Raw genomic sequence first — 24,348 nt, 5'->3', positions numbered from 1 at the left:
TACAGTGTGGTCAGCTTTTCTCATAAATAAAAAAATGTGAGGGTGTTTTGTGTAAAATTAAGTCGGCCGAGCGCCATCAACTCACTGACAGATGGGGCCATACACCTTAATACGTCCGTACACGTATTTTATGAGCATATTTGTACGTGATGTCAAGTTAGATGACCACAAATTCGTATTTTTAAAGTTTTAGTACCAAACTGAACATCAAACACAAACACAAGTTGTATGACTTATGAAGATATTACCTAAAAAAACTCCGAAGGGTGTGGGTTTTCATAGATTTCCCGTTCCAGACACGCTCGAGGGACACGGCCCGGCCCAATACGAGCCGGCGAGCAGCCTCACTCTCAGTCCAAAACCGCCGCCACTCCCCTCTTCCACCGGAGACCCATTTTCCGGCGCGGCTGCTGCTTCCCGCAACATCGAGCTCCCCGCCTCGCCGACCCACACCAGCGGCCTCGCTCGCGCTTGCCGCCTCGTCCAGTGCCGGAGGCTATCAGCGCGCGGTGAGTCCTCGGGCCTCAGCTCTTCCATTTCCCCCTTTTCTCCTCGGGCGCTGTTTCTGATCTGAGCTCGTGCAGATGGACCCTGGTTCTTCCCCCGGTGCATTCTGCCGTCCTAGCTTGCCGTCGCCCTAGCTCCTCCTATGAACTGCCGCAGTTTCCGTTTTCCCACTCGTCCTGCGAAAGAGATCTGAGGTTTGGGTCATTACTGCTGACTTATTATGAAACATCAATGCTCCTTTGTCTTCTTTTTGTTGTGCCATAGCTATAATCACATATGTTTTGTGTTTATCTCTCTGTACATGCGCCATAGCTATAATCACATATGTTTTGTGGTTTCGCTCATTTGCGAACCCTGATGTTATCCCGAAAATATGGATAAAGGGGAATGTACATCCTCAGTTTCTGCAGTTATAATTGAATAGGATTCAGATTAAAATACCTATGTTTTGAGTTTGCATTCCATGATTCAGACATTCTGAAAAAATCGTTGGTTCGGCTCAGCTTTTCTTACATGTTGGGCATTTTTACTTTTAAAGTTGTTAGTCACTTATAAATATTTACAGCCTCTTATGTTTCTTTGTTTTACATAATTTTTTACTCTTCTTTATATGTAACCCAAGCAGGAGATATCCATGTCTTTGCTAACTGATGACCTGGTTGTGGAGATTTTGTCTCGGCTACCGCTGAAGTCCTTTTGCCGCTTCAAATGCGTCTGCAAGTACTGGCTTACCTTGTCATCTAATCCACACTACCGCAAGAAGTTCCCAAGAACTCCCGTTGGTATCTTGTACCAAATACCTCAGTATGGCACTGGCATCCATCTCGCTAGGCTTCCCTCATGCGACAAAGAAATTGACACAACGCTTAGCTTTGTGCCATGTTATGAGTACCTAGAGCTTAAGGGTTGCAGCAATGGCCTACTTCTTTGTTATCATGGTGGTATCACAACATATTTCGCAGACATATCCCATGTTATTGTGTGCAATCCAGCAACTCAAGAGTGGATGTCACTTCCAAATACTGAACCTGGACCGGCAGACTGTGATTATGATCTCATGCTGTGTTTTGATCCATCATGGTCTCAACACTTTTATGTCTTCAGCTTCCAGTCTGGGTCTTCCATGGATGGTGAAGTCTATAATGAAGTTAAGATATTTTTCTCCGAGGATTTCACATGGTCTAGTTGTCGCTGGAAAAGTGAGATAGGATTTTATGGTAGTTCATGCTTTGTGAATGGGGTACTCTATGTGGGGCATATATGGGAGCATGTCCTTCTGGCAATCGATGCACCCGGCACTACCAGAATAATTGTTGCTGCCGACGGCTTTATCTACGCCGACGGCCCCCGTCGGCATAGATGACGGTATGCCGACGGCCGCAGGAAGACCGTAGGCATAGAAAAGCCGTCGGCATACCTCCATCTATGCCGACGGGGGCCGTCGGCGTATCTTCCACTATGCCGACGGGGGCCGTCGGCGTAGAAAGACCGTCGGCACATACATGGGCCCGCCGACCCCGGCTCAGACGGCGGGTTGACGCCGTCAAAACTATCACTACACCACGACACTGCATCCCCAACAACCAGGTTGGATGGGAATACAGGTTCCGCCAATAGACAGTCGGTCGGGAAAGACTATTGCCGACCGACATTGTATGTTGGGGAAAGACCAGACGGGAAAGCCCTTTCCCGACCGACATAGATTTCCCGACCGACTACTTGTTGGTGATGGGGTATCTTTCCCGACCGACATTCTGTTGGGCCTACCCTGGGCCTTTCCCGACCAACAGTCTGCTGGGGCTACCATGGGCCTTTCCCGACCGACTATGTACAGGGAATTCTTTCCCGACCAACAATCTGTTGGGATGCCATGGGCCTTTCCCAACCGACAATATGACACTGTATTCTTTCCCGACCAACATTATATTGGGCCTGACATTGGCCTTTCCTGACCGATTGTTAGACAGTTTTTTTTTTTTGCCGACCAACATCCATTAGCCCTCCATAAGTGGACTTAAATTACCAATAGAATATACATCAAGTTACAATGCATGTCATCCAAAAATATTGAACCAGATGCAAACAATAACATACATTTCAATAATTTTCACATATAAATACATCATCTGTTATGAACTAATGACCATCCAACTTTCCTATAAAACTAGTGGAACTAATTAAGTAGAGGAAACATTATGGTTTATTGCCTAATAGCAAAAATACCATGCTTTATTTTCTAGAATTTGTTTTAAGAGGCACATCATCTGCCTTGGCTCCTTATAGTGGGCAACTACATACACATCCTCTCAGCATTCCACCAAGATCCTTGTGTCGTTCTAGTACTTGACAACAAAGCCTTCCTTCTACATCTCATTGGAGAACATCCTCCAATTTGAAAATCTGCAAGTCAAAATCCCCAGTTAATATTTCCACATGATAACGGGAGAACGTGATATTTTCTCTAAGCTGCCTTCAATATCATTTCATACCAAAGCAACTAAAGAGAATTCATTATCACTGATGGGAAAAGGGGTACCTTTCGCTCCCCTCTTTTGTGTTTCCTGCAACTTCTTTTGCTATATCCTGAGATACACGAAAGGAGTAAGAAATCTAGAAGCGAAAGCATTTGCTAAATGATAGGATAATTCTCTTCAGGACATGGGGGGTAACGCTCTTCAGACAATTCCTGCATAAATGAAAGGAGTAAGAAATTAGATGATTAATAATAGGTAGCAGCGAAAGCATTTGCTAAGCAATGAATTTACCTATGGGGATAGGTGGAGCCTTCAATATTTCCAAATAAGTGACATGCTCAAAGTCCTCTGTTGTAGGCAAGCCACTTGCTATCACAAACAACAATTTAATATCTCCTTCTATCGTTACTTCACCAACAAACCAAGGCTCCAAATCCTGGTAAAAGCCATGGTATGACTAGTAATGTGAAAAATACTCTGAAACAAGAAAAAGAAATGGTTCTGTAATCAGAGGATGGAAAATTACTTTCATAGACCATCATAAGACACCACAAAAAAATTAGCCTGACAAAATCAGTTCGCCTAGACACTGTTAGAAAATGCAGCGGAAAGAAATTCTTATACAAGGGCCACCTCTCGAATGCAAAGGAAGTGACATATTTGAATGTAACTTTGAAGCCAAGATCTGTTTGTGACCTTTGTCCACCATGCTACTACAGTTTTCCAAATCATTCACTGAAAAACAACAGAAAACAAAACTTTATGTCAAGCCTGCTATCAAAAGAAAAAACATGTGTAACCAGTTCATGAAAGTACCTTTTAGAAAACTACAAAACAGTAATGAAGCTTAATTAACTGCTGCACATAAAGAACTTTACTGCTCCAAGGGTTTCTCTATTTCCATGAATCAAAGCAGCATAGATTTCTTTTAAAGATATTATTAAACTTACGGACTAGTTCAAATCTGCACACTACAGCACATAGAGAGAGGGGGGAGAGGAGGGAGAGGCCAAGTGAGAGAGTGAGATCTTACCGACGTCGATTATAATGTCTCGATTATAATAAGTCGTTGGTAGGGAAATCTGGTGTGTGGTGTAGTGATTAAACAAGTCTCGATTATAATACACTATCAGAAACTGCATTTTCTTTGCTTTGTGGAAAGAACACGGTTAGACGTTGCTGTTGCGCGCAATTGGACTATAGTATTGAAATGCCAACACAGAGGAGCATCTCATTCTCAACAACACAAATAGTAATAAATACAGAGAAGTCAATAACCATGTGTTAACACGTTGATCCTCAGCTAAAATAACCCCAACCCGCCCACCATTTCCAGAACGAGCTGATGGGTCAGCAGAAGTGTTTGTTTCTTCTCTTTAAAAATAAATAAGACAGATTACTCTATTGGCATAGGCAAAAACAACTAGTGTGTGTGTGATCTTAAGGTCAGCAGAAGCGTTTGAAGCACTATTTGTGTTTATACAATTCATTATGTATATAAAGAATTGCCCACTACATACCTTTTTACTACTTTTAGTTGTTCCTCCATGACCCCACCATTTTACCTTTAGAATATCAGCTCACCGATCTGGTGTTTCTCTAGTTTTCAGTTTTCCACACTCAGAATGCTACATGCAATGGCAAAAGGTACAAAAAAAATTCAGAATACTTGTCTATTTGAAGTTGGGTCACAAGAGGTAACTTAAAATATGTACTGGTGAATGTACAGATTCTGATTGCAAGAAATAAATACCTTACTCATTTATAGCAGCAGCAGATCATCCACTGTTTGCATAATGCACCAGTATGTTCTTTCCATCAAGTAGCTGAATCTATCATCATGTGCCAAAAATGTGCTATCGTAAGGAAAAAGAACTGTGCACCTATTATTGCATATTATCCTACAGGAACTTGACTTCTGCTATACCTAAAGATGTAGTGAAGCGCTATTTTACCTAGTCGCTCATCTTCTCCAATGCCGAGATGCTTCTCTTTCGAAAGAGAACTTGACGAAACTGTATCCTTTGGATGTCCTCGCAAGGGATGTCATATTGCTTCCACTGCCAGCTAGCACATCAATCAGCAAGAGGACAAGCCTAACAAAATCACAGGTCCAACATCAAGAAGTTAGAACAGGTATGTTAGGACTACCTTCGAGAACATCGCCATGCTGAGAGAAGACGTTGTCAAATGACTCTAGTTATCAGATGTATGAGATACCTTCGACTTGCCATGCTGCTCTTTGGCTCTAGCATTGCCTGCCTACAGAAAAAAAGAATTAATTGAATACATAGCACCATCTGGCAAGAAACATAAATGAACTTGATATACAGTTAACTTAAGTAAGATACCCAGCACGTAGATAACTCACTAGACTCACCAATTGGTGGGGAGGCAGTGGCAAAGAGGGCGGGACATCACTGCGCCACCTGCCGGAAGCTCGTGAGTAGCCGGAAGCAGGAATCCTTGTGCACAAGTGCCCTGAACATATAAAGAAAACAAAAGGCTAATTGTGATTCTGGAGCTATTTATTTCATAGCAGGGTTAAATAAGCTGAAGTTCTTGTTCTCAGAGCATGAAGATTAAATATAGACTCTTATATTTGTGACAATTCTACAATGCTCAACTGAAAGGCTGAACCATTAGTATGATTATTTGGACATTTTGTGCAACCTGAAGGTAGTTCTCACTTCTCAGTGTTGTGCTTTACAAATGGATCTTCAGTTAAGATATGCAAGCAAGACATACATACCAAGTAATCACCACATCAAGTCTGAGCTACCAGGAATGGATGCTCAAACATACCACTTGGAGTGTTTATTTTGTGACATGGACGGAAAAAATATTGAAAGGCATTACTGAATATATGTAATGCGTTTTCTGATTTCTAATTGTCATGATCAAGGGCTCTGGACCAAATATTTATTGGCATGGTAAGCATGTACTCCCTCCGTCCGCGAATAAGTGTACATCTAGCTTTTGTCTTAAGTCAAAGTTTTAAAACTTTGACCACCTTTCTAGGAATAAGTAAAAGCATTTATGGCACCAAATTAGTATCACTAGATTCGTCTTGAAATGTACTTTGATAATATATCAACTTTATGTCATATATGTTACTATTATTTTCTATAAAGTTGGTCAAAATTTTAAAACTTTGACTTAGAACAAAAGCTAGATGTACACTTATTCGCGGACGGAGGGAGTATCGTTACAGATACAGTACAATTACTGCTGTAATTGAGAAATTCAATTCATAATTGCTGCCCTCTGATGTCAATAGTTTGGTTCGGTACTTCAGTTTATTTCTAACCCATGCATTTTATTCAGAGACATTGTGCAATAAGATACTCAGTCACAAAGCAAGCATCATATCAATTTTGTACTGTCCGAAATTGGTGCCTGAGTGTATTTTCAGTTCAGGGATGTGCATGTATATAGGTTGACCTTAGCACATCACTCGAGTAAAAGTTAATTTCAGTGAATTAAAAGAACCTTTATCTTATCTCGTTATTAGACTGCAGAACAAATGTTCCATTGATCTATTGCCTAAATTTGGATGTTTAGCTGTGTCATTCTCTATCTTACTGAAAACACAGAGATGAAATTGTTCTTAACTAACAGTCCCTTACCCATGTGTAACCAATTCGTCAAAATACTTTTTAGAAAACCATAAATCTGCACACTAGGGTTTCAAATCTGCACGCTGCAACCAGGAGGGGGGAGTGGAGGGAGAGACCACAAGAGAGGGAAAGAGACCTTACCGCTGTTGTTACCGCCATGGATGGCTACCTGTTGGTCACCGAAGGTTGGTTGGCAGAGATGGAGGCACATGTCGCCGAAAGCAGAGGGACCAGAGGCCGCCTACCTCGCTCTGGACCAGGGAGCGAAATGACCTTGACCCCTTCAGATCTGGCACCATGGGAAGGAGTGGAGAGGGAGGGAGGGGAGAGGGAGCCGGCTATGGGTTGGAGCGGTGGCACCATAGGAGGGAAGAGTGAGGTCGCCTCTCTGGGCTGGCGGCATGCGTGGGGAACGAAAGGGGCTAGGGTTTCGTGCGTGGGGAACGAAAGGAGCGTGGAGCGGCGGCGTGCTTGTGATTTTGAGCGAGAAAACTTCGCGGGCTGGGCCGGCTATTGGCGCTAAAAATTGGCTATTTGCGTGCGAGGCCCATGTAGCATCGGACTGTCGGTCGGGGTTATTTACCGACCGATGGTCTGTTCGCCATAATAGAATTCCCGACCGACTGTTGGACGTTATATGTTGTAGTATTCGACCCACAGTCGGTTAGAAATTTTCATGGCTGACTGTGGGTCGGCAATATTGACTTTTTCCCAACAAACGTCGGTAGGGAATTCTGGTGCGTGGTCTAGTGTATGCCGATGGCCCTAACGGTGGCCGTCGGCATAGCTATTAAACTTTTTTAGTTCAGGAAATGCCATGTGGCCTATCTACGCCGACGGCCATGCCGTAGGCATATCTACGTAAAATATTTTTTTTGTTCAGCAAAAAACCACGTGGCACCTATATATGCCGACGGCCATGCCGTCGGCATACCTTTTATATGTTTTTTATTTCTCATTTTTGTCGTGGTATTCTCACGGGGGGCTTGCGAGTCGACAGATGCCACAAGGGCTTAGTGTGAGGGTAAGACTGCTTCTGATAGGACCGGGAGCGGGTATGCGAGTGTCTGAGTATATCTGGTACAGAGTGCTCCTGGAGCTGTATCTGAGATCAGTGTCAAGTGCATCTGTCCTCGTATATATGTATATGAGCATGGTATGTGTGGCCGCATGTGCCTAAGCATGCATGCGTGAGTGTGTGTGTGAGTCTATGTGTGTGAGTCTATGTGTGTCTCCCCCTCCTGATGGATGGATGGATGGAGCTAGCTTATATAGTGGTAGGCATGGGTGGTGGTAGCGTTGGTTGTAAGCTACCTTGATAGCTTACAAACCAAGCTATGTAGTGGCATGGGCTAGGCATGGTGCATGTCATGCTTGTCTCCTGGGGTACTTTATAAATCAGTACCCAGGGGACACGGTACACTGTAGATGACGGCGTCGCGGTACGGTTGTCTTGTCCGCGGTATGGCCATCCCATCAGGGTCTTGTCGGTGTCGGGTTGGGCTGCAGTCGGCAGCCAGCTGTTTGGCGCAGTCGGCAGCCGGCTGGGCAGAGCAGTCGGACGGGGAGTCGGCAAGAGCAGCCGGGCAGTCGGACTGAGGGGCTTTGCTAGCCCCGATGTCTTGAAATATTGTCTTGCCGTCTTCGGGGTACCCCTGATCAATTACTCGGTCAGTAGCCCCCAAGCCTCCGGGCAACTTAGCAAAGTTGGGCGGAGGTTTTTTGGCGAGTGTTCATGGAAATGATCATGAAAAAGTCAAAGTTAGTCCACGCAGATATATCAAATATTTGCTTTTAGTATTGCAAGTTTTATGCGGAGGGTGCCGACTCGGTTTCGTCCGAGCCCCCTTCAATCTTTTTCATGTTCCCTCCGCTTTTTGGCTTGTGCTCTCACTCGCCGGACAGCCGCTCTGTGGTCTGTGGCTGAGAGTGGGCCGTGAAGCGGAGTGTACAGTACTCAGAATCTGGGAGCAGATTTAACCAAGCAGATACTCATAAAGGAAACGGTCGGGTCGCCCGAAGTGTTTTTCTTCCCAGACGTTTTTCGCGTGGGTGGCCTCCAACGTTCACCCTTGCTAGCCGGACAGCCACTCTGCGGTCTGTGACTAAGAGTGAGCCTTTGGTACCGCGCACAGTACTAAGCTGTCTGCGGGAACTAACGTCTCAGGCGAAGCGGCCAGCCCCCGGGCCAACTCTGGCTGACACCGGGGCAAACAGTGATGCTACTGTAATAAAATGCGGAGACAGCCCCCCGAGCGAGGGGTTATCCGTGCTTGCGTAGTGCAAAAGTATGCGGGTGAAGAGCTCACATTGATTTTTGTGTAGTCGCGATCGTCAAAGACAGTCGGCGCGGCTCGGCGCTCGCGGAGTGCGTCGGCGCACCCGCTGGGTGCAGCCTTCGAGCCCTCGGGTGCTCGAAGGGGGGTCCCGGCCGGTCAGGCTCGACCGGCCAGGCGGCGAGGCGGCTTGCAGCGCCCTTTTTCTTCTTTTTTCTCTTCTGTCGGCTGCTGGCAACCGGACAAAACTCTTCTCTTGTCTGCAATCTTCGCGGGGGCGCGCCAGCGCACCCGCTGGGTGTAGCCCCCGAGATTCGGGCTGACTGCTGAGCAGTCAGGCCGGATCTCCCGGCGACTACTTTGTCTTCTTCTTCGCGGGGGCGCGTCAGCGCACCCGCTGGGTGTAGCCCCCGAGATTCAGGCCGACTGCTGAGCAGTCGGGCCGGATCTCCCGGTGACTACTTTGTCTTCTTCTTTTTCTTCTTCAGACGGCTGGGCGGGCGGACCCCGACACAGCAGTCGGGCCCTTTGCAGCTGGCCAGACAGCCAGCGGTCGGACGCACATCTGGCAATCGGATGCACATTTTTTTTGCCGGCTGTGGACAGCCGGACGGCTTTCCACTCGTGGTCGTGTTGATGGAACAATCCGCCCACATCTATCTCTCTTTTTTTTGGTCCGACTGCGTGCGAGCAGCCGGACACCACCACCCGGCCGTTTGACTTTCTCTTTTCTCTACTCTACCTCTTTTTATCTCTATTCTGGTAGTCGGCGACAGAGGGTGTGGGCGCAGCCGGCCACGGCGCTCGAGCCGGCTGAGCATCCGGTCGGATGCGGGGAGGAGCGAGTCGGCAGGACCACAAGCCGGCGCGGAACGGAGGAGGCCCGCGGCCGAGCTGGCGGGGTCGGCGAGCGGCAAGCCGGCCCAGCGCGTGCGCGGAAGGCGGAGCCGGACGGAGGTAGTGGGACTGGCGAACGAGGGCCGGCCGAGTCGGAGCCAGAGTCGGTGCGGGTGGCAGGGGGCCGGGCGGAGCCAGCAGCCGGCCCGGGCGGGGAGCCGGCCATGGGCGCGGTCCGGATGGTAGCGCAGTCAGCCTGGCCGGAGTGGCGAATGTTGGGGAACGTAGCAGAAATTCAAAATTTTCCTACGTGTCATCAAGATCTATCTATGGAGAAACCAGCAACGAGGGGAAGGAGAGTGCATCTACATACCCTTGTAGATCGCTATGCGGAAGCGTTCAAGAGAACGGGGTTGAAGGAGTCGTACTCGTCGTGATCCAAATCACCGGAGATCCTAGTGCCGAACGGACGACACCTCCGCGTTCAACACACGTACAACCCGGTGACGTCTCCCATGCCTTGATCCAGCAAGGAGAGAGGGAGAGGTTGAGGAAGACTCCATCCAGCAGCAGCACAACGACGTGGTGGTGGTGGAGGAGCGTGGTACTCCAGCAGGGCTTCGCCAAGCACCGCAAGAGACGAGGAGGAGAGAGGTAGGGCTGCGCCAGGGAGAGATCAAATCGTGTGTCTTGGGCAGCCCAAAACCCCACTATTTATAGGAGAAGGGGAGGAGGGTGCGCCCCCTCTAGGGTTCCCACCCCTAGGGGGCGGCAGCCCTAGATGGGATGGAGGGGGGCGGCCAAGAGGGGGAGAAGGGGGCGCGCCCTAGGGTGGGCCTTAGGCCCATCTGCGCCTAGGGTTTCCCCTTCTCCTCCTAGCTGCGCCTTGGGCCTTGTGGGAGGCGCACCAGCCCACTCAGGGGCTGGTCCCTTCCCACTCTTGGCCCATGCAAGCCTCCGGGGCTGGTGGCCCCACTTGGTGGACCCCCGGGACCCTCCCGGTGGTCCCGGTACGTTACCGATAAAACCCGAAACTCTTCCGGTGACCAAAACAGGACTTCCCATATATAAATCTTTACCTCCGGACCATTCCGGAACTCCTCGTGACGTCCGGGATCTCATTCGGGACTCCGAACAACATTCGGTAACCACATACAAACTTCCTTTATAACCCTAGCGTCATCGAACCTTAAGTGTGTAGACCCTACGGGTTCGGGAACCATGCAGACATGACCGAGATGTTCTCCGGTCAATAACCAACAGCGGGATCTGGATACCCATGTTGGTTCCCACATGTTCCATGATGATCTCATCGGATGAACCACGATGTCGAGGATTCGATCAATCCCGTATACAATTCCCTTTGTCTAGCAGTGTTGTACTTGCCCGAGATTCGATCGTCGGTATCTCGATACCTTGTTCAATCTCGTTACCGGCAAGTCTCTTTACTCGTTCCGTAACACATCATCCCGTGATCAACTCCTTGATCACATTGTGCACATTATGACGATGTCCTACCGAGTGGGCCCAGATATACCTCTCCGTTTACATGGAGTGACAAATCCCAGTCTCGATTCGTGCCAACCCAACAGACACTTTCGGAGATACCTGTAGTGTACCTTTATAGCCACCCAGTTACGTTGTAACGTTTGGCACACCCAAAGTATTCCTACGGTATCCGGGAGTTGCACAATCTCATGGTCTAAGGAAATGCTACTTGACATTAGAAAAAGCTTTAGCATACGAACTACACGATCTTTGTGCTAGGCTTAGGATTGGGTCTTGTCCATCACATCATTCTCCCAATGATGTGATCCCGTTATCAACGACATCCAATGTCCATGGTCAGGAAACCGTAACCATCTATTGATCAACGAGCTAGTCAACTAGAGGCTTACTAGGGACATGGTGTTGTCTATGTATCCACACATGTATCTGAGTTTCCTATCAATACAATTCTAGCATGGATAATAAACGGTTATCATGAACAAGGAAATATAATAATAACTAATTTATTATTGCCTCTAGGGCATATTTCCAACAGCGAAGGCGGCGACAGGGCGCACGGAGCTGGCTGGAGGGCGAGGCGGACCCGGCGTCGCGGCGGGGCGGGGGACACAGCCGGTGCAAGGCGCAACAGGCGTGTGAGGTTGTCGGACCCGGCGTGGGAGGAGGCACGCACGCGAAGGTGCGGGAGGCAGAGGGAGGCGGCTCGGTGTCGTAGGCGCGGGTGGAATCCGGCGCGGAAGCGGCACAGGCGGGGACGGCCGGCCGAGCCGGCACGGACGCCGATCGCGACGGTGAGGGGCGCAGCTGGCGCGGCAAGCCGCCGGCTGGGCGGAGTAGAAGCCGGCACGGGGCCGGCGAGCTCGCGGGAGCTGGCCGTGGCGCGGAGACGGTGAGCCGTGGGAGGGCGCGGGAGAAGACGAGGCCAGGCGCGGGCGGGGCGACGCGCGGGGCGGTCCGAGCCGCAAGCCCGGCGAGGAGGGGCGTCGGAGCGGCTGCTGCGCGAGGCACGCGGGGCGAAGTGCTGGGGCGGCCCGAGGCGGGCCGGACAGCTACGCACAGCTCGACGCGGTGGTGGAGCAGAGTACGGGCGCGGGCGAGAGTCGCGTGTGAAGCAGTACGTACGCAAGTAGCTAGTTAGCTACAAAATCCATCGAGCTACCAGGGTGTTTGCTTGCTTGCTGGCGTATGGGATGTAGTTTGACCACGGTTGACTTGCATCTAGCTAGCTTGCATAGATGATAAATGGAGGAGCGAATGCGCGTTCCGGCCTGGGCAAGGCGCAGCGCAGACGCGAGCAGCGCGTGAATGGACACGGTCGACCGAAGCGAGGCCCCGTGCGGCGCGCGCGGATGGATGCGGCCGACCGAAGCTAGGGCTCGCGCGCGGCTCGCGCGGACGGCCGGCCGGCGTTGCGACGGTGGTGACGAAGAGGCTGACGGCGAGGACGCGCCACCCCTCGCGGCCGCTCCGGGGGTGGGTCGATGTCGAGCCCCCGAGCGCTACCGGAGAGATGGCGTGACGCCGCGGCGGAGGCGATGAAGAAAAAAGGGTCCTGCCCAGACAGTGAAACCAGCAGCAGCGCGGTAGCATAGTACCGCACCACGGTGGGCGCCAAATGTCGGGTGGTTGGTGCGACATATGCCAATGGATGGCTTCTCATTGTGGGAGCCAATAAAACATCGCCGGTGCCTGGAAACAAGATAAGGCGAAGACATGCGCGTTGACGAATCTTACCCAGCTTCAGGGCTCTCTGTGGAGATAACACCCGTAATGCTGCTCTGCAGGGTCTCCGCATGATCACTAGCTCGACGGGTAGCTACAGGATGCTCCTTGAGCTGTTCGATGAAAGGATGAACGAGGGCAAGGCCAGCCCGCTCCTCTTCTCCTTGTGGTGTCTAAAACTATCGAAAGAGAGATCTCCCTGCATGGGTGCCCCGGGGGGTTTATATAGGCCTACCCCCCAGGGGTACAATGGTAATCCGACTAGGTGTGGGCCCTAGCCGTTTGTGTCTATGCCCACCGGCTTCTTTGCCGACTGGTGGGCCCTGTTGGAAATATGCCCTAGAGGCAATAATAAATTGATTATTATTATGTTTCCTTGTTCATGATAATCGTTTATTATCCATGCTAGAATTGTATTGATAGGAAACTCAGTTACATGTGTGGATACATAGACAACACCATGTCCCTAGTAAGCCTCTAGTTGACTAGCTCGTTGATCAATAGATGGTTACGGTTTCCTGACCATGGACATTGGATGTCGTTGATAACGGGATCACATCATTAGGAGAATGATGTGATGGACAAGACCCAATCCTAAGCATAGCACAAGATCGTGTAGTTCGCATGCTAAAGCTTTTCTAATGTCAAGTATCATTTCCTTAGACCATGAGATTGTGCAACTCCCGGATACCGTAGGAATACTTTGGGTGTGCCAAACGTCACAACGTAACTGGGTGGCTATAAAGGTACACTACAGGTATCTCCGAAAGTGTCTGTTGGGTTGGCACGAATCGAGACTGGGATTTGTCACTCCGTGTGACGGAGAGGTATCTCTGGGCCCACTCGATAGGACATCATCATAACGTGCACAATGTTATCAAGGAGTTGATCACGGGATACCGACGATTGAATCTCGGGCAAGTACAATACCGCTAGACGAAGGGAATTGTATACGGGATTGATCGAATCCTCGACATCGTGGTTCATCCGATGAGATCATCGTGGAACATGTAGGAACCAACATGGGTATCCAGATCCCGTTGTTGGTTATTGACCGAAGAACATCTCGGTCATGTCTGCATGGTTCCCGAACCCGTAGGGTCTACACACTTAAGGTTCGATGACGCTAGGGTTAGGGAATAGATATACATGGTTACCGAATGTTGTTCGGAGTCCCGGATGAGATCCCGGACGTCACGAGGAGTTCCGGAATGGTCCGGAGGTAAAGATTTATATATGGAAAGTCCTGTTTTGGTCGCCGGAAAAGTTTCGGGGTTTATCGGTAACGTACCGGGACCACCGGGAGGGTCCCGGTGGTCCACCAAGTGGGGCCACCAGCCCCGGAGGGCTGCATGGGCCAAGTGTGGGAGGGGACCAGCCCCAGGTGGGCTGGTGCGCCCCCCCACCAAGGCCCAAGGCGCAAGGGAGAGGGAAGGGGGGCAAACCCTAGGGCAGATGGGCCCTAAGGCCCACCCCAGGTGCTCCTCCCCTCTCTCCCCCCTTGGCCGCCCCCCTCAGATGGGATCTAGGCTGGCCGCCACCCCTAGGGGTGGAAACCCTAGGTGGGGCGCAGCACCTCCCCTTCCCCTATATATACTTGAGGTTTGGGCTGACCAACACACACGAGTTCCTCTCCTTCTTGGTGCAGCCCTACCCCTCTCCCTCCTCGTCTCTTGCGATGCTTGGCGAAGCCCTGCTGGAGTACCACGCTCCTCCACCACCACCACGCCGTTGTGCTGCTGCTGGATGGAGTCTTCCTCAACCTCTCCCTCTCTCCTTGCTGGATCAAGGCATGGGAGACGTCACCGGGCTATACGTGTGTTGAACGCGGAGGTGCCGTCCGTTCGGCACTAGGATCTCAGGTGATTTGGATCATGATGAGTACGACTCCTTCAACCCCGTTCTCTTGAACGCTTCGGCTTAGCGATCTACAAGGGTATGTAGATGCACTCTCCTTCCCCTCGTTGCTGGTTTCTCCATAGATAGATCTTGGTGACACGTAGGAAATTTTGAATTTCTGCTACGTTACCCAACAGTGGCATCATGAGCTAGGTCTATTGCGTAGATTCTATGCACGAGTAGAACACAAGGTAGTTGTGGGCGTTGATTTTGTTCAATATGCTTACCGTTACTAGTCCAATCTTGTTTCGACGGCATCGTGGGATGAAGCGGCCCGGACCAACCTTACACGTACGCTTACGTGAGACCGGTTCCACCGACTGACATGCACTAGTTGCATAAGGTGGCTGGTGGGTGTCTGTCTCTCCAACGTTAGTCGGAACGGATTCGATGAAAAGGGTCCTTATGAAGGGTAAATAGCAATTGGCATATCACGTTGTGGTTTTGCGTAGGTAAGAAACGTTCTTGCTAGAAACCCATAGCAGCCACGTAAAACAAGCAAACAACAATTAGAGGACGTCTAACTTGTTTTTGCAGGGTATGCTATGTGATGTGATATGGCCAAGAAGAATGTGATGAATGATATGTGATGTATGAGATTGATCATGTTCTTGTAATAGGAATCACGACTTGCATGTCGATGAGTATGACAACCGGCAGGAGCCATAGGAGTTGTCTTTATTTATTGTATGACCTGCGTGTCATTGAACAACGCCATGTAATTACTTTACTTTATTGCTAACCGGTAGCCATAGTAGTAGAAGTAATAGTTGGCGAGCAACTTCATGGAGACACGATGACGGAGATCATGGTGTCATGCCGGTGAGAAGATGATCATGGAGCCCCAAGATGGAGATCAAAGGAGCTATATGATATTGGCCATATCATGTCACTATTATTTGATTGCATGTGATGTTTATCATGTTTTTGCATCTTGTTTACTTAGAACGATGGTAGTAAATAAGATGATCCCTCATAATAATTTCAAGAAAGTGTTCCCCCTAACTGTGCACCGTTGCGGCAGTTCGTTGTTTCGAAGCACCACGTGATGATCGGGTGTGATAGATCCTAACGTTCACATACAACGGGTGTAAGACAGATTTACACACGCGAAACACTTAGGTTGACTTGACGAGCCTAGCATGTACAGACATGGCCTCGAAACACAAGAGACCGAAAGGTCGAGCATGAGTCGTATGGTAGATACGATCAACATGAAGATGTTCACCGATGATGACTAGTCCGTCTCACGTGATGATCGGACACGGCCTAGTTGACTCGGATCATGTAATCACTTGGATGACTAGAGGGATGTCTATCTGAGTGGGAGTTCATAAGATGAACTTAATTATCCTGAACATAGTCAAAAGGCTTTCGCAAATTATGTCGTAGCTCGCGCTTCAGTCTTACTGTTTAGATATGTTCCTAGAGAAAATTTAGTTGAAATTTGATAGTAGCAATTATGCGGACTAGGTCCGTAAACTGAGGATTGTCCTCATTGCTTCATAGAAGGCTTATGTCCTTAATGCACCGCTCAGTGTGCTGAACCTCGAACGTCGTCTGTGGATGTTGCGAACATCTGACATACACATTTTGATAAGTACGTGATAGTTCAGTTAAACGGTTTAGAGTTGAGGCACCGAAGACGTTTTGAAACGTCGCGAAACATATGAGATGTTTCGAGGGCTGAAATTGGGATTTCAGGCTCGTGCCCACGTCAATAGGTATAAGACCTCCGACAATTTTCTTAGCCTACAAACTAAGGAGAAAAGCTCAATTGTTGAGCTTGTGCTCAGATTGTCTGAGTACAACAATCATTTGAATCGAGTGGGAGTTGATCTTCCAGATGAGATATTGATGTTTCTCCGAAGTCATTACCACCAAGCTGCTAGAGCTTCGTGATGAACTATAATGTATCGGGGACATATATGATGATCCTTGAGATATTCGTGATGTTTGACACCACAAAAGTAGAAATCAAGAAGGAGCATCAATTGTTGATGGTTGGTGAAACCACTAGTTTCAAGGAGGGCAAGGGCAAGAAGGGATACTTCATGAAACGGCAATTCAGCTGCTGTTCTAGTGAAGAAACCCAAAGTTGAACCCAAACCCGAGACTAAGTGCTTCTGTAATAAGGGGAACAACCACTGGAGCAGAATTCCCCTATATACTTGGTAGATGAGAAGGCTGGCAAGGTCGGTAGAAGTATATTGGATATACATATTGTTAATGTGTACTTTACTAGTACTCCTAGTAGCACCAGGGTGTTAGATACCGGTTCGGTTACTAAGTGTTAGTAACTCAAAATAAAAGCTACGGAATAAACGGAGACTAGCTAAAAGGTGAGATGACGATATGTGTTGGAAGTATTTCCAAGGTTGATCAAATATCGTACGCTCCCTCTACCATCAAGATTGGTGTTTGCATTGAGCATAGACATGATTGGATTATGTCTATCGCAATACGGTTATTCATTTAAGGAGAATAATGGTTACTTTGTTTATTTGAATAATACCTTCAATGGTCTTGCACCTAAAACGAATGGTTTATTGAATCTCGATCGTAGTGATACACATGTTCATGCCAAAAGATATAAGATAGTAATGATAGTACCACCTACTTGTGGCACTGCCACGTAAGTCATATCGGTATAAAACGCATTAAGAAGCTCCATGTTGATGGATCTTTGGGCTCACTCGTTTTGAAAAGTTTGAGACATGCGAACCATGTCTATTGGTATATATGCATGAAGAAACTCCATGCAAATGGACTGTTTGGACTCACTTGATTTTGAATCACTTGAGACATGCAAATCATACCACATGGGCAAGATGACTGAAAGCCTCGTTTTCAGTAAAATGGAACTAGAAAGCAACTTGTTGGAAGTAATACATTTTGATGTGTGCAGTCCAATGAGTGCCGAGGCATGTAGTGGATATCATTATGTTCTTACTTCATAGATGATTTGAGTAGATGTTGAGTATATTTACTTGATGAATCATGAGTCTGAATTATTGAAAGGTTCAAGTAATTTCAGGGTGAAGTTGAAAGATCGTCGTGACAAGAGGATAAAAGATCTATGATATGATCATAGAGATGAATATCTGAATTACGAGTTTGGCACAGAATTAAGACATTGTGGAAATGTTTCACAACTAATACAGCCTGGAACACCATAGTGTGATGGTGTGTCCGAACATCATAACTGCACCCTATTGGATATGATGCATACCATGATGTCTCTTATCGAATTACCACGATAGTTTATGGGTTAGGCATTAGAGACAACCACATTTACTTTAAATAGGGCACCACGTAATTCCGATGAGATGATACCATATGAACTATGGTTTAGAGAAACCTAAGTTGTCATTTATTAAAAGTTTGGGGCTGCGACGCTTATGTGAAAAAGTTTCAGGATGATAAGCTCGAACCCAAAACGGATAAATGCATCTTCATAGGACACCCAAAACAGTTGGGTATACCTCCTGTCTCAGATCTGAAAGCAATAAGGGATTGTTTCTAGAATCGGGTTCTTTCTCGAGGAAAAGTTTCTCTCAAAAGAATTGAGTGTGAGGATGGTGGAGACTTGATGAGGTTATTGAACCGTCTCTTCAACTAGTGTGTGGCAGGGCACAGGGATTTGTTCCTGTGGCACCTACACCAATTGAAATGGAAGCTTATGATAGTGATCATGAAACTTCAGATCAAGTCACTACCAAACCTCGTGGGATGACAAGGATGCGTACTACTTCAGAGTGGTATGTAATCCTGTCTTGGAAGTCATGTTGCTAGACAACAATGAACCTACGAGCTATGGAGAAGCGATGGTGGGCCTGGATTCCAAAATGGCTCGAGGCCATAAAATCCGAGAGAGGATCCATGTATGAAAACAAAGTGTAGACTTTGGCAGAACGGCTCGATGGTCGTAAGGCTGTTGAGTACAGATGGTTTTTAAAAAAAGGAAGACGGACAATGATGTAAGTATCACCATTAAGAAAGCTCGACTTGTCGTTAAGATTTTTTCCGACAAGTTCAAGGAGTTGACTATGATGAGACTTTCTCACTCGTAGCGATGCTAAGAGTCTGTTGGAATTATATTAGCAATTACTGCATTATTTATGAAATCTTGCAGATAGGATGTCAAAACATTGTTTCCTCGACGATTTTCTTGAGGAAAGGTTATATGTGATACAACCGGAAGGTTTTGTCAATCCTGAAAGATGCTAATAAGTATGCAAAGCTCCAGCAATCCTTCTAAGGACTGGAGTAAGCATCTCGGAGTTGGAATGTATGCTTTGATGAGATGATCAAAGATTTTGGGTGTATACAAAGTTTATGAGAAACTTGTATTTCCAAAGAAGTGAGTGGGAGCACTATAGAATTTCTGATGAGTATATGTTGTTGACATATTGTGGATCAGAAATGATGTAGAATTTCTGGAAAGCATATAGGGTTATTTGAAAAGTGTTTTTCAATAGAAAACCTGGATAAGGCTACTTGAACATTGAGCATCTAGATCTATGAGGATAGATCAAAACGCTAAATCGTACTTTCAAATGAGCACATACCCTGACATGATCTTGAAGGTGTTCAAGATGGATCAGTCAAAGAAGGAGTTCTTGCCTGAGTTGTAAGGTATGAAGTTAAGACTTAAAGCTCGACCACGGCAGAAGAAAGAGAAAGGACGAATGTCGTCCCCTATGCTTTTGTCATAGGCTCTATACGGTATGCCATGCTGAGTACCGCACCTGATGTGTGCCTTGCCACATGTCTGGCAAGAGGGTACAAAGGTGATCCAGGAGTGGATCACTAGATAGCGGTCAAAATTGTCCTTGGAGTAATAAGGACATGTTTCTCGATTATGGAGGTGATAAAGAGTTCGGCGTAAAGGGTTACATCGATGCAAGCTTTAACACCTATCCGAATGACTCTGAGTAGCAAACCGGATACGTATAGTGGAGCAACCATTTGGAATAGCTCCAAGTGGAGCGTGGAAGCAGCATTTATAATATGACCTAGAGATTTGCGAAGTACATACGGATCTGAATGTTGCAGACCCGTTGACTAAAACCTCTCTCACAAGCAAAACATGATCAAACCTAGAACTCATTGAGTCTTAATCACATGATGATGTGAACTAGTTTAGTGACACTAGTAAACTCTTGGATGTTGGTCACATGGCGATGTGACCTGTGAGTGTTAATCACATGGCGATGTGAACTAGATTATTGACTCTAGTGCAAGTGGGAGACTGTTGGAAATATGCCCTAGAGGCAATAATAAATTGATTATTATTATGTTTCCTTGTTCATGATAATCGTTTATTATCCATGCTAGAATTGTATTGATAGGAAACTCAGTTACATGTGTGGATACATAGACAGCACCATGTCCCTAGTAAGCCTCTAGTTGACTAGCTCGTTGATCAATAGATGGTTACGGTTTCCTGACCATGGACATTGGATGTCGTTGATAACGGGATCACATCATTAGGAGAATGATGTGATGGACAAGACCCAATCCTAAGCATAGCACAAGATCGTGTAGTTCGCATGCTAAAGCTTTTCTAATGTCAAGTATCATTTCCTTAGACCATGAGATTGTGCAACTCCCGGATACCGTAGGAATACTTTGGGTGTGCCAAACGTCACAACGTAACTGGGTGGCTATAAAGGTACACTACAGGTATCTCCGAAAGTGTCCGTTGGGTTGGCACGAATCGAGACTGGGATTTGTCACTCCGTGTGATGGAGAGGTATCTCTGGGCCCACTCGGTAGGACATCATCATAATGTGCACAATGTGATCAAGGAGTTGATCACGGGATGATGTGTTACGGAACGAGTAAAGAGACTTGCCGGTAACGAGATTGAACAAGGTATCGGGATACCGACGATCGAATCTCGGGCAAGTACAATACCGCTAGACGAAGGGAATTATATACGGGATTGATCGAATCCTCGACATTGTGGTTCATCCAATGAGATCATCGTGGAACATGTAGGAACCAACATGGGTATCCAGATCCCGTTGTTGGTTATTGACCGGAGAACGTCTCGATCATGTCTGCATGGTTCCCGAACCCGTAGGGTCTACACACTTAAGGTTCGATGACGCTAGGGTTATAGGGAATAGATATACGTGGTTACCGAATGTTGTTCGGAGTCCCGGATGAGATCCCGGACGTCACGAGGAGTTCCGGAATGGTCCGGAGGTAAATATTTATATATGGGAAGTCCTGTTTTGGTCGCCGGAAAAGTTTCGGGGTTTATCGGTAATGTACCGGGACCACCGGGAGGGTCCCGGGGTCCACCAAGTGGGGCCACCAGCCCCGGAGGGCTGCATGGGCCAAGTGTGGGAGGGGACCAGCCCCAGGTGGGCTGGTGCGCCCCCCCACCAAGGCCCAAGGCGCAAGGGAGAGGGAAGGGGGGCAAACCCTAGGGCAGATGGGCCCTAAGGCCCACCCCAGGTGCGCCTCCCCTCTCTCCCCCCTTGGCCGCCCCCCTTAGATGGGATCTAGGCTGGCCGCCACCCCTAGGGGTGGAAACCCTAGGTGGGGCACAACCCCTCCCCTTCCCCTATATATACTTGAGGTTTGGGCTGCCCAACACACACGAGTTCCTCTCCTTCTTGGCACAGCCCTACCCCTCTCCCTCCTCGTCTCTTGTGATGCTTGGCGAAGCCCTGCTGGAGTACCACACTCCTCCACCACCACCACGCCATTGTGCTGCTGCTGGATGGAGTCTTCCTCAACCTCTCCCTCTCTCCTTGCTGGATCAAGGCATGGGAGACGTCACCGGGCTGTACGTGTGTTGAACGCGGAGGTGCCATCCGTTCGGCACTAGGATCTCTGGTGATTTGGATCACGATGAGTACGACTCCTTCAACCCCGTTCTCTTGAACGCTTCCACTTAGCGATCTACAAGGGTATGTAGATGCACTCTCCTTCCCCTCGTTGCTGGTTTCTCCATAGATAGATCTTGGTAACACGTAGGAAAATTTTGAATTTCTGCTACGTTACCCAACAGGCCCCGCCGGCTGCCGGTCCTTAGGCTGGCCCCACCGCTCGGCGGCTCTGTCGGGGGCTGGTTACTGTGGCCCCGCCCTTAGTGGCGAGGGCTTCGTCTTGGCAAGCATGGCTACAGTGCCACCGCCGGGCGGCTTTTCACTGTAGCCTTACCTTGTCTTATCTCCTTAATGGGGAGCCTCCTTCGAGGGAGTGGACTGGCCGGTTACTAGGAATCGGCCGTACCCCAGGCCGACTGGGGGTGGCCCGGCCGCCTTCGGGTGTCTCCATGACGGATGGGACCCGCCGCCCACGGGTCGTACTGACGGCTCGCCGTGGGTGACATCATGGTCAATATGGCAACAGTGCCGCGCCGAACGGGTGATGGCCGCCCGTACGGCGTACTGTGGCCATGCGTGCTCCGGGATTCGAGGGTGGCAGGTTTCGCTGTAGCCACGCCCCGTCTCATCGCCGTTATGTGGGTGCAGATTTTGAGGGCACGATCTGGGCCACCTGCTAAGGGGGGGGGCTTCTTGGAGTCGGCCTTCTTGTGGCCGGCTTCGTGGAGCCGGCCCTCTCGGGGCTTTCTTCTTGGAGTTTTTTAGGCCTAGGCCGCCTTCGCACAGCCGGCCTGAGGGGCAGTTCGCTGGAGAAAGACGGCCCCATGTCTTGGAAGCTTGAAGGCTCGATTGGCCTATAATTTTTCTGAAGTGCCAGGGGGGACCGGCTAGGCTACCCATGGTCATTTACTCCATCATTTTTACATTTTTAAACTTTAGATTTGAATTAATTTAAATCTAATTTATATAAACTGAAAGATACACAAATTATATATGAATTTGGGGTAGAATTTTCCATAGATAATGTATATCCGGCTTGTTTTTACTTTTGAGTATGTTAAAATGTAACCTCATGTACTTTTGCATATAGGTCATTGTACTTAGTAAACTAGTAATTTGTACCTGAGCACATTAGATTATTATGTTTTTTACAATTCGTATCAAATCACGGTAGCACAATGAATTTCTATATGAAGAATGCATTTGAAAAAAAATAGTTCTATTCCAAAAAGAAATGTTATAGACGTGTTTGTAAAATCTTTTATTTTTTCAAATTCAAACTTAAAATATAGATAAAATTAGTTTGATGTTATAATTTTCAACTTTCCAAACTGTCAGCGTTTTCTTATGAAAACTATTTCATTTGTGTGTTCTCGACCGCATAATGCTTTAAATAAATTAATGAACCATTAAAGAAAATTAAAATAAAATGTAAATCTAAAACTAAATTTCCTTCTGGTTGTTTGAATATTTCTCTCAAGTGAACAACAATATTGCCATGCGTGATATTTTTTCTACAATGTACTAATTTTTTGAGAAAAATAAAAATGCTTCTATGCATGCATTCAACATTACTCATGCGAGAAGCAAAGTGCTATTTCAGTGATATAGGCTACTAACCTCTTGGCACACACTCGATTAGAGCTTATAGCCTACACTTCTAACAGGGCCCAGTTCATAACATTAAGCTAGCTCCTATGGGGAAACATGCGGGGCGGGTCGAGCCAGAGGGAATCTAGTGGTGGGTTGGGTCCAGACTGTGTTCGGGGATGTTCCTATGGGCAGACCTATCGCAACCAGGTGGAAGAGTCCACTGCTCAAAGCCCGTCCGGCGAAAGTCAAAGGGGTAGATCGTCGGGTCAACGAGGCTAGGGTTTAGTCCGGTCAGGTGGCCTTCGGGGTGTAGCTATGCCACCATATCATCACACGAGTCCTCATGCATGTCTGAAAGTAATGTGGCATGCGTAGACACCTTTATTGGGGCTCGGGGTGTGGCCCCTCCACGGACGGCAGTGCCGCCGTCACTTCGAGTGGGGGACGTGCGCGTCGGGTAGAAGCGGTGGTAATCCATTGGTGGGTTGGGTCCAGACCTTGTTCTGGGATGTTCCTATGGGCTGACCTACCACAACTAGGTGGAAGAGTCCACTGGTCCAAGCTCGTCCTATGAAAGTCAAGGGCTAGATAATCAGGTCAACTGGTCTAGGGTTAGGTCGACTGGGAGGCTTGGGGGGCAGCAATGCCACCGAAACACCTCACCGGGTCCTAATGCATGTCTGAAAGTGATGTGGCATGCGAAGACGCACGTCTTGGGCTTCAGGGTGTGGCCCCCCTCCACGGACGGCAGTGCGGCCGTCGCTTCGAGGGGGGAATCATGCGCGTCGGGTCAAGCCGGAGCGAATCTAGTGGCGGGTTGGGTCCAGATCGTCTTCGGGGATGTTCCTATGGGCTAACCTATGGCAAGTAGGTGGAAGAGTCCACTGGTCAAAGCCCGTCCGGCGATAGTCAAAGGGCTAGATCTCCTGGTCAATGGGGATTCGAGGTGGCCTTCCGGGTGTAGCTATGCCATCGAAACATTGCACGGGTCCTGATGCATGTGTGAAAGTCATGTGGCATGCATAGATGCCCATCTGGGGTTCCTGGGTGTGGCCCCCCTCCA

The 24,348-nt window shown here is 48.2% G+C and overlaps 1 long non-coding RNA gene across 1 annotated transcript; it reads left to right on the top strand.

Annotated features, from left to right (window-relative positions):
- The first annotated feature begins 343 nt into the window (after positions 1–343).
- Positions 344–1,548, top strand: LOC119298239. The gene is made up of 3 exons (XR_005145825.1): positions 344–509; positions 585–701; positions 1,133–1,548. It is a non-coding gene; the product is annotated as an uncharacterized LOC119298239 (long non-coding RNA).
- Positions 1,549–24,348: the final 22,800 nt, after the last annotated feature.

This window comes from Triticum dicoccoides, chromosome 5A (genome assembly GCF_002162155.2).
Source record: "Triticum dicoccoides isolate Atlit2015 ecotype Zavitan chromosome 5A, WEW_v2.0, whole genome shotgun sequence".
In the NCBI taxonomy this organism is placed as follows: Eukaryota; Viridiplantae; Streptophyta; class Magnoliopsida; order Poales; family Poaceae; genus Triticum; species Triticum dicoccoides.
The sequence above is the reverse complement of the archived record's forward strand: the minus strand, read 5'-3'. Positions and strand labels throughout refer to the sequence as shown.